Source organism: Triticum aestivum, chromosome 4B (genome assembly GCF_018294505.1).
Source record: "Triticum aestivum cultivar Chinese Spring chromosome 4B, IWGSC CS RefSeq v2.1, whole genome shotgun sequence".
In the NCBI taxonomy this organism is placed as follows: Eukaryota; Viridiplantae; Streptophyta; class Magnoliopsida; order Poales; family Poaceae; genus Triticum; species Triticum aestivum.
The window spans coordinates 481,045,769-481,060,525 of record NC_057804.1 but is presented as its reverse complement, the minus strand read 5'-3'; the positions used below and the strand labels follow the sequence as shown (position 1 = coordinate 481,060,525).

The window sequence follows — 14,757 nt, the reverse complement described above, 5'->3', positions numbered from 1 at the left end:
AGCGGGTCTACACCATTGCCCAGGCTTCTCGCGCACCTTCACGGCAGGTCGATATCTTCCATAATCGGAAGCGCCGCCGCGCTCCCTAGAGTAGCTGTACAAGCCCCTCCATACTTACTAGAGGGGAGTCGGATGGCCATAAAGCCTTAGCAACACTTTGCATCGTCTGCCGAGCTCGCTCATGCATTTGCGACAACTCTTGTAGCAGATCGCTCGACGATCTGGACACCTCCTGTCACATCCCTAGTTTTGTCAATGCCTAGTGCTAGCATCTGGTGTTGCATCATGTTTAATTTTTCAAAAACATGAAATGGGGATGATTCAAAAACCCCAGCACCACCTAAACCAACTAGGGTTACTAAATAATTTTCTCAATGACCCAGAATGCCCTTTGGAAATGTTCATGATTTCTGATAAAGGTGAAAACCTCTGCCAAAAATGATGAATATATTTATAGGTCATTCCTGGATTTCTAAGTTAAATCATAATGTATTTGAATTGGGGCATTTGAATTATATATATATTTTTAGATTGCTCCAAATATTCTGGAATAATTTGTGGGGCTTTGGAATAAACCAACTAGTGTCCACAATTTGTCTCGGGAGTTTTAAAAATGAATTAGCATTTTTACTAATTCAAAACAGAGCAATAAAAATAGAAAACTTGTTAGGAATAGATTTTACATGTTAGTTAATTAACACAGGTTAATTAACAAACCGTCATTAGTTGAATAGGTGTGTCCAACACCGAACAGACGCCTCGTACGGACGCATGTGTCCGTACGGACGCGTTCTTTTCCTTCCCATATCTATTGTAACTACCGCCTCTACAAGGCGTTCTTTTCCTTCCCATATCTATTGTAACTACCGCCTCTACAAGGCGCCTCTTCGGAGTGTATATATATCTTGAGATTCAATGAAATCAGGAGCCTTTCCTTAATTCAATCACTTTTACATTCAACACGTTATTAGCACGCTCGTAACCGAGAGCGATTTGGCCATAGAAAGCGAGAAGAAAGTGATAGGGAGGCGGCGTAACAGCGGCGAGGCGCCAAGGGATCTTCTCCCGCATCTGGAGGCAAAACGGCCGACGCGCGACGCTCGTCCGGCGACGGAGTTCTCATATTGCATCCGTGGCACACCACGGAGCGCCCGACGGCCCTCAGCGCCATTCTTGCGCCCGGCGAGGCCACCCTCACGCGCCGCGCTCGCTTCTGCACTACCCATCGGCATCAAGCGACGAACGGCACCAAGCAACTCCGGGGACCTTCAATAAGGGACGCCATACACATCGCTGGCCTCGAGAAAGAGAAATCGGTGTCAAACAAGGTGATTCAGTTTGATTTTATTCTTGCACAAAACAATTGCTTTACTAGGAACACCAAGAACCGAGAAGAAAAGGAGTGAAGCACAGGATAGAATCAAGTCCACGACCTGTACTACTTCTTCTATGAGGCGATCAAACACAAGCAACCTTACCAAGAACAGAAGAAAACAAATATGAACGCTGTCGGTGGAGGCACACCCACTACGCCCGACGCACCCCGGTGGTGCGGCGGTGCCCTCCTTCGGCCTGAATCCTCCGCGAAGAGCGACACGCGCGTCACACGGACATCATCTGAGGCCCTCGGCCTCAAGGCGGCTCCCACGGAGCAACCAACCACGACGCGGCCATGCAGCCCTTCGGCGTGCGCGGACCATGAGCAGCAGTGGAGGCGACGTCCTCCGGCACGATGGGGAAACCGACGGCCGGCAACGCTCTCTGGCGCGTGGCGTTGTACGAGCAAGCCCCCCGGCTATGGCTGGCGACGCCATGAACCGCAACATCGGTGCCTCTCTGCAGAACTAAACAAATCGATGGATTTGTGATGCATCGAGGATGAGTGGATGACGATAGGGAACCTTATCCCTTCGGCCATTTGAGTCTAAGACCTTCTAGTTTCTTTCATTGGCAAATGCATCATCAGACTTAATATTACTTGAACACAAGCCATCAGGTTTATTGTTTTAGATTATGGTTAATACCAGTATATAATATTGGTTGAGTTCCAAGGCATTGAACCTATGTTTTTGGATGGGTCGACCATTACATCTGCTATTGACCCCAAGATACTAGTGCTATTATTTACAATAAGTGCAACAACTATGTTTTGCAGTTGATTTTCTTCTTCTTGCAAATCATGATGTAAATTCAAAACAAGGATTGTGAAGTGTCATACTTAATATGACTACATCATATTTTATTTGCGAATCACAAGGTATGATGGCATCTACTGCGTAATTTGCAGATTATCCGTCACTACTGCGAGGTCTACGTCTTGTCATTTGATAAGATGACTACTTTCAAGTGCTCTTCCAAATATTAATATTATATGTGACTACCTCGAGATATCATAAGGTAATAGTGACATCTACTATAAATTTTTACAAACTATCCACTATTACTGCAAGGTCTACATCATGTCACTTTGACAGATGATTACCTTCAAAGTGATTTTCTTAAATATAGCATAACATAAGGTAATAGAGATATGAACATCTACTGACAAAAGTCAGACTATGTTTTCTATTACTGCGAGATCTACACTGCATCCGATGACTATCTTCAAAGTGTTATCCTATATAAAAATTGAGGTCTACACATATGGCTATAAGGCATCAGCCAAATTAAAACTTGCTCATCCGAAGCATTTATTGTTGTTGTTCACTAAAATATTTTACTCTCATAGTAAATATTGTTCTTGCACACTTGTTATATGCTGAAATGGTATTTTTGTTCTAACACAAACTATTCAAGCCTCACTTTGCTTGAATATGTGATGGAAAACTATGCAAATATTTGCATATACCAGCGATTACCTTCTATTACATTGGTAAAATACATGGAAGAAGAGCCTATGTCACTATTTCTAATTATAGTGGCGTCCATCCATCAAGATGGATACCATAATTTATAGCAAGTGTCTCAAACACTATTGCAATGTCCACATCACATTGTGGTTATACTTTCATAGTGACTAACCAATGTCGAACATGCAAATTCTATACGATTTGGCAGCGACTCTAACGTCACACACTTCCTCAAGAATGAAGTCCAAAATATTAACAATGATTCCATCACATGTGTTGTATTGAATGATACACCTAGGTTCACCAAGGATCACCTCGGCCAATGATTGTTCTCAAACAAATCATTTTCATTGCTTACATTTTCAAATGCACGAAATTCATAATTAGGTGGGAGAATTTATTTTAAGATGATTCATGACATAAGTCATTGTATCCACCTATGGCCTTGTTGCCACTATAACTCCAATGACGGGATAATATGTCATGGCTATTCTCTTAATAGCTAATGAGCACATCGCAGATGACCACCATTCAGTTTTCAAGACCTCAAATCTATCGCAGCTCACAATTTTATCACTTAATCAACTTCAAGTTGAGTTCTCATGGTCAAATATTTTCCTATATATATATCCAGTTGAAAATCCCTTAATGCACTTTACATCCTCTTAAGATGGTACTACCATTTTTATGATTAAGAAACATCGAATTTCTTAAAGTCATCAAATTCACCCAATAGGTGCTATACCACAATTTAAAATTCTTGCTAATACCGAGAATACTATGCAACTTAGTGCTCACAAAATAGAACCATGAGGAATTCAAAGTAAAGTGGAGGCAACTGAAGACATAATTACCTCTAATAGGGAATAAATCGTATTCAAACGATCACAAAGACAACTCTCAAGTTCGTCAAATGTGTGGTTATACAGACATCGTGCCTATGATTACCAAAACCTCAAATACATAGTCAAACCACACCCCACATTTGGGATAAATTTTAAAATTTGCAAACTTACAACCAGAAAATATTCTGGTAAATGATCGTTCTCAAATCTTCATCAAAAGGTGAGAACCAAAAATCTAGTGCAATAAAAGGATGGTGAATTCCATTGCAACGATGATATGTTTGCGTAATAAATTTTTCAATAATATTGGAGACCTCATGTAATCTCTTAATTATCCCAAAATATTATTAACCTATACTTGTTGTACTACAAGTAGTGCGATGTTAAATATCTTATTTTTCGGACATGATATTCGATAAATTTTGAATGTATGAATCAAGTCATACTCAATATTGTTGCATACACAATAATTTTCTAGATCTTAATAAATTAAATATTTGGCTTGGTAGCCTTAACCATCCTGGTTTGGGGATGATTAGAAAATTATTGACAATCCTCTTGGTCACAACTTATCAAGTAACAAATTTTCCCAAATCATCAGATTTTATGTGCACCACATGTGTCATTGGGGAAATAAGTTTTAAGGCACTCTCACCTTAAAATTCTAAGCATGACACTTATTCTTCCTTGAACACATTCAAAAGATATGTCTGGATTGCTTAACCATTATCTGGGATAATTTAGATACTTCATGGTACTCATATACACATTCATAAAATGTTCTTAAGTGTCTCTCTTATCACACACAACCATGCATGATCTTACTAAATAAATTGCTCAACTTATCAAAGTAAGAGCAAATTCTCCTGAAAACAGGATCTGTAAACCCATTCGAATGAACAATGTTGTTGAACTCATTCAATGAGCATTTTTTGCATTAAGTACTTTCTATGCATACCCAGAATGGTTTAGCTAAATTTCTTATCAAAGAGAGTTAAATGAATTACATGACCACTTTTAAAGAATTGTAAATTTACCGGCCTCTTGTTGGACACATACGGCCTTACACACTGTAAGTATGATCTAAATCATACCAACTGCATATCATACTACTTTCCCCTTGTAGTTACTACGTGAAAATCAACAAAGTATTTCCCATCTGCTATAATTCGGTTACATACCGATATCACCACTCCAGCGTACATCAATGGGCACTCACAGAAAATTAGGGATCTAAGTGAGGAATAACAATTTATCTGTCAATAAAAATTATTCATAGCCCGTATGCTGATTGCATCAGCAATAAGGATACTTTCCGGCATTAGGGGGAGATAAGTACCACAAATAATGCCTAGAAATAAATTAGAAATGTTATTGACATTCAATCCTTATATCCATGTACTCAAAGAATCTAAACTAGAAGTTTAGAGACTCATATATTTGCAACACATTGCAAATCAGCCATATACATTTACTGATGATAAGGTTTCGCAAATTCTATATTCCTGCATTAAAGTGTCGGAAAGAGTGGAGGTACCTGATAAACCACTCTTCTCCCCAAATGAGAGCAAGAGGGGGAGAAAGTCTGACCACACGAGATATAACTTCTCATATGCTTCCGCGGAAACATATGAAATTACGTCGTCAACCAGTAAATGTAATTCAACATCAAGTTGAGAGACACCTCATAGGATGCTCATCATCTTAAACCTAGCATAATTGTGCACAAAAGTTTTGATGCCGGTACATCGAAACACCTTGACTTTCTTGTTGTAGGAAATCACAAGGAGTTAAAAAGGAATAAATATATTATCCACAAACTTCAATGATTCCACCAGAATCATATAAACTAAAGACTACATTTGTCGACATATATTTCTTCTCAAATTGCTAGAACCTTTTGGGCCCTGAACCAAAATCCATGGTAGAGTGCCTCTTGCACTCATATTGGTTCACATAAAAGGAAGCAAATAATGAAGAATAGTACTCGCTCTGCAAACGAGTGGTATTTACCGCAGTAATACCCACTCCTCATAAGTATCTTCCACATGGAATAGTAAAAACTTCTCATTCATAGACAAAGTCAATGAGGTGGTGAGAAAGCGAGGCTTGTAGAAAAAGGGTTCACGCAGAGACCCGACATCGACTATGATGTAACATACCCTCTTGGTATGAGTGGAATTATGTTTCGATACTAAATATCATTGGCAATAAAATAATAATATTATCCATGTAGTTGATGGATGAAGTGGCTACATACTCATATGAGTCACTCATTTCGGAAATCTCTATTGAAGTCCGTAAAGGGCTTATACTTCCGAATCCAAAAGCAAATCGCAACAAGTTTTTGTGTAAAACTTCATAAGTCACTCTATGACTTGAATTAGTCGAAAATCATATGGTACTACCGACTAAATGAGTTCCTTCTTCAAAAGAACTACTCGAATAATGATGATTAATTACATGTTTAACAGAGGAATCAATTTGATTTCCTTTCATGACCTTAATGTATATCCATGACCTCATCATCAATGTCTATATAAGACATAAACATGCACAAAATCATCTCAAGACGGAAAATTTGGATTCAACCAAATTTAGCTTAAGTTTACAACTTGAGCGTTCTCTCAAGAAATGCATATTAGTCTACATATATCCAAAACATATATGAGAAGTTCAATGTGGATATATCATACCAATAGAAGTACATATTTGGTCATACTACCCTGATCGGATACAAATCTATTTATACCTAGGGATGATAATGAAGTGATATCAGGACCTGAAGTTCTTTATCTCACTAATACCAAAGAGTGCAACCCCAACAAAAGGAATATGGTTGATATAAGGAATATCAACTTCTATCTCAAGATCATAATAAATCTTGGACAATTCCATCAGGAAAATCAAGATATGACCATGATATGATATAATTGATATTGGCTACTTATTGATCCCAAAAATGGCATATCAATGACTGAATTGACTGGAATAGCCTTCTTATGGAAGTCGTCTAAATATACTTTAATGGCTACTTTCACTTATCATTCAGACATAATTCTTTTATCTAACAGCATTGCAAAGTATGCATGACTCAGTAGCATGATTAACCACACTCAAAGTCATGTGGTTGAGATTCATTTGAATCACATTACTTGATTTATCAAGATACTACCACTTGTGTTACTCAATACCTACATGTTATATGAAGAGCAATATCATAAATCACATTGCTTGAATTTCTTATCCTCACGGATTATAGAAAAGTGAGACCAAATAAAATATTGTGAAAATCCAACAGATTATTCACATTGTCATGATCATGTCAATGGAACTGGTATAACATATCCTCTAGATTTGCAAAGTTCAGGGGGAGTAATCTCCCAATATAACATGTTAACAATCATCAGATTACATATATTGTACTCTTTTTCCCTTCATGAGTTTTTCCCTAATGGTTTCTCATAAAAGGTTTTTAACGAGACAATATAAACACAAGTGTCCATATATGCCATATCATTTTCTCCTTATGTTTTCCCACTTGGTTTTAAAGGAGTTTTCAATGGCATATCAGATCGCACTCTTTTCCCTCATGAGTTTTATCTCAAAGTTTCTCATAATGGTTTTTAAATGAGGCAATATCTTCTCAAAGATCATATGTCATACTTTCTATTTTCCCTACCGGGGTTTTTAAAGGAAGTATAATCAAGACATATTAATTGTTCTCTAAATTCGTCGATGAGTTTTCTCCTTCTTCAAAGGTTTTTCTCACATGGGTTATCAAGAGACAATAATCATTATATGTTGCATATTTTTCTCCTTATTATTTTTCCCACTGGGTTTAAAGGAGTTTTAGCAACATATCTACACTATTCTCCTCATATTTTTTCCCACAGGGTTTTTGGAGGAGACTTTAAAGATTATACAAGGATTTCTCAAGATGAATGACGATATACAAGAAGCCTTCGGTAATGGATTATTCAAGAAGACGTGTTGTACAAGGGGGAGTGTTAGGAATAGATTTTACATGTTAGTTAATTAACACGGGTTAATTAACGAACCGTCATTAGTTGAATAGGTGTGTCCAACACCGAACAGACGCCTCGTACGGACGCATGTGTCCGTACGGACGCGCTCTTTTCCTTCCCATCTCTATTGTAACTACCACCTCTACAAGGCGCCTCTTCGGAGTGTATATATATCTTGAGAATCAATGAAATCAGGAGCCTTTCCTTAATTCAATCACTTTTACATTCAACAAAACTAAAACAGAAAACCGAGAGAGAGGGAAACTTACCTGCACCCACATGCGGCCCGCTACTGTAGCCTGCTGGCAGCCCAGCTGGCGGCCCAGCCCACTAGCGCCCCCTTGTCATCTTCCTCCTCTGCCAGGAGGACAACCAGGTGCGTGGTGAGCGCCGAAGTTTCTCTGGCCACCTCCTGCTTCCCTGGCCCCTTCTAGCGACGCCACGGAGACGCCCCGAAGCCTTTGTCCCCTTTCCCTCACTCGCTGCTCTCTCTCCCCTCCACTGGCTCTCTCCCTTGAGCTCGCCCGAGCACAGCCGTCACCGCCGCTCGCTGCTGCCACGGCCACCGGCCACCCCATGCCTCACCGACGCGCCCAGAAGCTCCGTCTTGACGTCCTCTACCTCCTCGACGAGCCACGAGGCCCCGGACGCACCGTAACACCGCCCCCGACACCTTCTTCTTCCTCAGGCCACCGAGATCTCCTCCACCGCCCCGCTCGCCTCGGACCTCCTCCGGGCTCGCCGTCTGCACTGCTGCAACCGATGTGAGCTCACGGACCGAACCCCTCTCTCCCCGCGCTCTTTTGCTCTCTCTAGACCGTGTAACCACCAGAGCCGAGCGCTCCTTGCCGCCGTCCATGTCGCCACCGTGGCCACGGTCGCGCAAGCTCACATTCGAGCTCACCGCTGCACTCACCGCACTCCCGCAAGTCGAACACGACCATCCACGGGTCCTCCCGTGCCTCGGGCCGCCCACACCATTGTTGCTTGAACTCCGGCCGCCGCCAGCCGTCATTGCAGTCATTGTTTCCGGCCTCCTCCCGCCCAGCCGCATGCTCCGTTGGATGCGGCGCATGTCCAGCAGCCCGTAGGGCCAAACCGCGAGTCAAACGGTCGCCGAACGGTGAATCCCGAGCGCCTCCGCTGCCGTGTTTGGTCGTCGGAGGCTAACCGCCGGTGTGCTGACGTGGTCACCTAGTTAGGGCTAATCACCCACTAATCAACCCCCTGACCCACTTGCACATGGGCCCCACTGCCTAATTAACCCTAGTTTAGTTTTGTTTAGATTAAACTAACCCCGTAGGCCCCACAGGTCAGTTTGACCTGGCCACGTCACCTGTTGACCGACCCCACACGTCAGCATTGACTTGCTGACATGGCTGTTGACCCGACCCCACCTGTCTGTGACCCAGGCAGCATCGTGTCACTGACCAGTGGACCCCACTGGTTAGGTTTGACCTGGACTGAGTCAGTTGACCTGCTAACGTCACCCTGACGCAATGCTGATGCAGTATTTGATTTCTGGATTTAAAATAATTCAGAAATTCCGGAAAATAGTATAAACTTCTAAAATTCATATAAATTCAACCGTAACTCAGAATGAAATATTTATGCATGAAAAATAATCAGAAAAATCCAATCATTCCATTTGCACTAGTTTCATGCATGTTTGAACAACTTAAAGCTGTTGTATACAACAATTTGAATTAATGGCATTTGAAATGTCATATATGGAGTTTGAATTTGAATCTTAGATTCAAACCAACTCCATTTAACCTGCTGCTGGTTGCATTAGCTCAAACCACATCATATTGCCATGTCATGATCATGCATCATATTGTGCATTGCATTGATTGTGTTTCTTTCTCAGTTGCCGGTATTTGTCCCCTCTCGATAGACTTGGTTCCGACGATGAGTTCGATGACACCGATGAAGAACTATATTATCTTCAGGAGTGCTAGGCAAGCAAAACCCCTCCTTGTTCATTCTGATACAATCCTACTCTCTCGCTCCTGCTCTCTTTTACTGCATTAGGACAACAACGATTCATCTGTTACTTGCTGCGGTAGCTGAACCCCTTTATCCTCTGCATGACCTGTCATTGCCACAGTAAATAGATGAAACCCACTAGCATGAGTAGGAGTTGTTTGAGCCCTGTTGTGCCTACTCATTCTTGCTTGTTTGTCATGCCTGCTACTGCTTACAGTTGAGTCAGGTCTGATTCATCGGGGATGAATCCGAGGTGTGTGAACATGTCCTATTGTGTATGAGCTAAGTGTGTGAATATGATTTGGTAAAGGTAGCGGTGAGAGGCCATGTAGGAGTACATGGTGGGTTGTCTCATTGAAGCCGTCCTCAGGAACTGAGTTCTGTGTTTGTGATCCATGATTCAGCTACTACCATGCATTGGGCCCTGAAATATGACCCCGCTCGACTTCTTATTCACCCTTGTACTCTGTCCAAGAGTTGCAAGTAGTTTCTGGTGTTTGTAGTATGCTGGAGGCCGTGCGCAGCGCTGATCGGAGGGGTGGGATGTGATGCGGTAGGCACGTGGCCGGGTATACCGGGCACCCGTTTGGTGTCACGGAACCCTGTACACATCGTTCGGGGCCGTATGTGGAAACCTCGGCCGGACTCCCTGCGGATGGAACCTAAATAGGCGATAAACCTGGACTAGAGACTTGAGTGTTTAGGTAGGTCGTGGTCTACACCCACGTCAGCTTTCGCTTGAAGTCTGCCGAGCACATGTCGTGTGCAGACGCTAAGTGGTGGAAACATGTATGAAGAAGTACACCCCTGCAGGGTTAACATCATCTATTCGAATAGCCGTGTCCGCGGTAAAGGACTTATGGGTTGCCTATAACAGTTCATAGACAAGTGAAAGTGGATACTCTAAAATACGCAAGATAAGCGTGAGTGCTATGGATGGCGTTCTCGTAGGGAGACGGGAGCGGATCCATAGTGGTGTATTGATATGGTGAATATGTGGACTCGTGTGTGCCACCTCAAAAGAGTTACTTGCAGTCGTAGTTTCAGGTTAGCCACCGAGTCAAAGCTGGCTTGCTACAGTTAAACTCCACTACCCCCTTTGTTGAAAATGATGCATATGTAGTTAGTTCAGATGTAAGTCTTGTTGGGTACATTTGTACTCACGTTTGCCCAATTTATGTTTTTGCAGAGAGACTTCAGTCTCACTAGTAATTCCGCGTGGACTTCGACATTTAGCTTGTTACCTCAGCTACGATCTTGTGCCCTCAGCAGGATCTAGTAGATAGTCAGGCTTCTCAGCCTTTTTCATTTGTAGATGTCTGTACTCAGACATGTTAAGCTTCCGCTTGTGCTTTGACTTGTATGCTCTGAATGTTGGGTCATGAGACCCATGTTTGTAATATCTCGCTCCTCGGAGCCTATTGGGTAAATACTTGAGTCGTAGAGTCATGTTGTGATGCCATGTTGTATTTGCACATATCGAGCATATTATGTGTATGTTATTGAAATGCTTGGTATGTGTGGGATCTGACTATCTAGTTGTTTATCCTTGGTAGCCTCTCTTATCGGGGAATGTCTCCTAGTGCTTCCACTGAGCCTTGGTAGCTTGCTACTACTCCGGAACACTTAGGCTGGCCGGCATGTGTCCTTCTTCCTTCATGTGTCTGTCCCTTCGGGGAAATGTCATGCGGTGTCTACCGGAGTCCTGCTAGCCCAGTTGCTACAGCCCGGATTCACTCGCTGATGATCGACACGTTTGTTGTTGGGTCATGAATGCCTGTCCCTGTAAGTTAGCCCCACTTTGGGTTTACGACTAGCCATGTCAGTCCGGGTTCTTTGTCATATGGATGCTAGCGATACTATCATATACGTGAGCCAAAAGACGCAAACAGTCCCGGGCCTGGTAAGGCGACACCCGTGGGAATACCATGCGTGAGGCCTCAAAGTGATATGAGGTGTTACATGCTAGATCGATGTGGCATAGGATCGGGGTCCTGACACCTCCTCTTCGGGACGGCCCGTCAATATACCTACAGACATAATTCTGTTAGTCCCTTCACTTGCCAAACTATATAAAGGTAAGTCCGAACACATACCAAATATGCCGCCCCGCAGCTTCTTATTTTCCTTCACGGAGTCAGCTAGCTGGGCTCGCACGTCTTTAAGATCTTCACCAAGCTTGGTGTTGGCATCTTGGAGTTTGTTCTTCTCCACCCTGACCTTTGTCAGGACGCGTTCGCCCGCGGCCAGTTGCCTTTGAGCTCCTGAACCTCCCGCTTGTGCGACATCCGGTGCTTCTATTATAAGAGTTGCTCACGTATTAATAATCCTGGTATATGATTATGTTTTCTTGATAGAGGGGAACATTACCAGATGCTGCCTTCTTGGATTTCTCTAGTTCGGCGGTAGCTTTAGTCAGCTGGGCCTGATACTTTTCCAGCTCTTGAGACAACAGATTGTTCTTCTCTGTGAGCACCTGGTCATATAACGATCCTTAAATCAGTTGTACCAACTGTTTCAAGTCTCGGGGGCTACTGGTATATGAATATCAGTTCTTCACAAATGTGTACTTACCCGCATATCTTTCAAATACTGAGTTGTGGCTCTAGAAAGTCCATCTCGAGCAGCTCGAATGTATGCATCACCCGAGTTGAAGGCATTGAAAGCTTCTTCTGAAAAACCAGGGCCGGGAAGAGCGGCTCGACGGCGCCGATGATTCATGGCGCTCTCCACTTCGGAGTTTGTGGCAGATATTTTATCCGAATCCTCCGCATAAGGACAATCCGGTGTCATTTCCGTGTTAGCCTCTGTCCTCACGGCAGGGTCCGGAATCCGGCTAGTAGAGGCATGACCGGCAGGATCCCTGGACACAATCCGGCGAATGTTTTTCCTGATAAGACACAGCGGATAATGTCATACTTTAAGATGACGGCCATGGGGCATATTTAAAACCATACCTCTTTAATGAAGGCTCGGTCATAGTTCTATTTGCCTTCCTCTTCGGAAGCCTGCCCGTCTTTGGCGCCGCCTTCTTGCGCGCCGATCGCCTCCCCTTTAGAGCATAATATACTACGGTGGGTAAGGCAGAAAGAGGGAATTATCTCAAAGGACAAGTCTCCTGATTACTTACATGCGTCGCAGGGAGGAGGCCAGGATAGTCGGCAGTGATGGCCACTTCGGTGCCATCATAGCTCGCCTGGTAAAAAAACCATTTCCCGAGCTCCACGAATATATCCGGATCCTCTTCGAATCCGGGGTCGAAGGCCTGGTTGTGGTCCTCTGGCTGTGGTGCGGGGCTGTGGATCTCCCTGATGACTTTCCGCCATTCTTGTTATAAATGACGGATTAATATTTAGGATTCAGGGAGTTGATGGAGTAGAGTGGTGAGACGGAAACTCACCCAGCTGGGAGGGTTATACATGGAAAATCCATCCCTGGGCTTAATTTGGATAAACTCCTCCTCCCCCCCCCCTTATATAATCCGGATAGTATTTTCGCTAACGTAGTGTAAGTGTCCGGACCCTTTCAACCATAGCGGGTGACATCATCTTCTCCATTAAAGTGCCACATGGGGCGCCCTCGGTATTGGAGTGGATGAACCCCTCGCATTATACATATCGCCATAACCTCGACTATCGACAATTCAGATTGAGCGAGTATCTTTATCTTGCTCATCAGTTGGTGGACTTCCATGCTATCTTCTTCCCTAGGGCTCCAAGGACGCCATTTGAGGCGCTTCTTCAATGGAGTATTTGAATATTCGGGAAGACCCCTCAGGATTGGGTCAGGAAGGGAGACGTCTTCAATATAAAACCATTCGGAAGGCCATTCTTCAGATGCCTTCTTCTGTGTACCAGATAGGTATCCGGTCCCGGCGATGCGCCATATCTTGGCTCCGCCCACTTGGAATATCGATCCATCTTGATTACGAGGGACGAGGCAAAACAGCTTCTTCCATAACTCGAAATGAGCTTCGCAACCCAAGAATAGCTCGCAAAGAGCAACATAACCCGCGATATGCAGGATAGAGGCAGGTGTAAAGTTGTGCAGTTGGAGGCCGTAGTGCTCCAGAAGCCCCCCGGAGGAACGGATGTATTGGAAATCCACGCCTCTCAATAAATAGGGAACAAAGCATACTTGTTCCCCCCAGGATGGGTTGGGGAACTTCTCCACCAGCTCCCCACCGTCGAAGGAAGCCAGTCCGGCTCGAACGGGGACTAGATCTGCGGGTGGAAGAAATCCCTGGGTCTGCAACTTCACCAATTGGTCGTGGGATACAAAACACTTTTCCCAATCACCCTGTTTGGGGCCGCAAAGGCGGGAGGAAGAGCTGGGAGCACTAGCCTTGTTGGGGTGGTTTCTGCGAGCAAGCTCCGAGGATTTCTCGTTGGGGAAGATGGGGTGGATTAGATCTGAAGATCCCCATCTCTTTAATAGAGAATTTTCTTATGTGGTCAGGGTGGTAAATGCAAACATGCCCCGACCTCTCGTATTCACTCAACACGTGGAAGCTGAAATCATGAAGGTGTGGAAGCCGAGGAGCGCATCATTAAATGAAAAGTCGGACACTGTTGTTCAAGTCAGGTACTTTGAAGTATTCGGGGGAGGAACCCGCCTTGCAATGCCGAAGACAATTTGCGCACCGAACTCATCGTCAATGAAGCCTGATTCGGGGGCTACTGAGGGAGTCCTGGATTAGGGGGTCCTCGGACAACCGGACTATATACTTTAGCCGGACTGTTGGACTATGAAGATACAAGATAGAAGACTTCGTCCCGTGTCCGGATGGGACTCTCCTTTACATGGAAGGCAAGCTTGGCGATGCGGATATGTAGATTCCTTTCTCTGTAACCGATTTTGTGTAACCCTAGCCCCCTCCGGTGTCTATATAAACCAGAGTGTTTAGTCTGTAGTCACAACAATCATATCCTCATAGGCTAGACTTCTAGGTTTTAGCCATTACGATCTCGTGGTAGATCAACTCTTGTAATACTCATATTCATCAAGATCAATCAAGCAGGAAGTAGGGTATTACCTCCATAGAGA

The 14,757-nt window shown here is 43.6% G+C and overlaps 1 long non-coding RNA gene across 1 annotated transcript; it reads right to left on the bottom strand.

The window, feature by feature from the left end:
• Positions 1–708: 708 nt before the first annotated feature.
• LOC123092838 (uncharacterized) lies at positions 709–1,952 on the bottom strand. Its single transcript, XR_006444891.1, has 2 exons — positions 1,479–1,952; positions 709–1,293 (listed from the first exon to the last, which is right to left on the bottom strand). It is a non-coding gene; the product is annotated as an uncharacterized lncRNA (long non-coding RNA).
• Between the last annotated feature and the right edge of the window lie 12,805 nt (positions 1,953–14,757).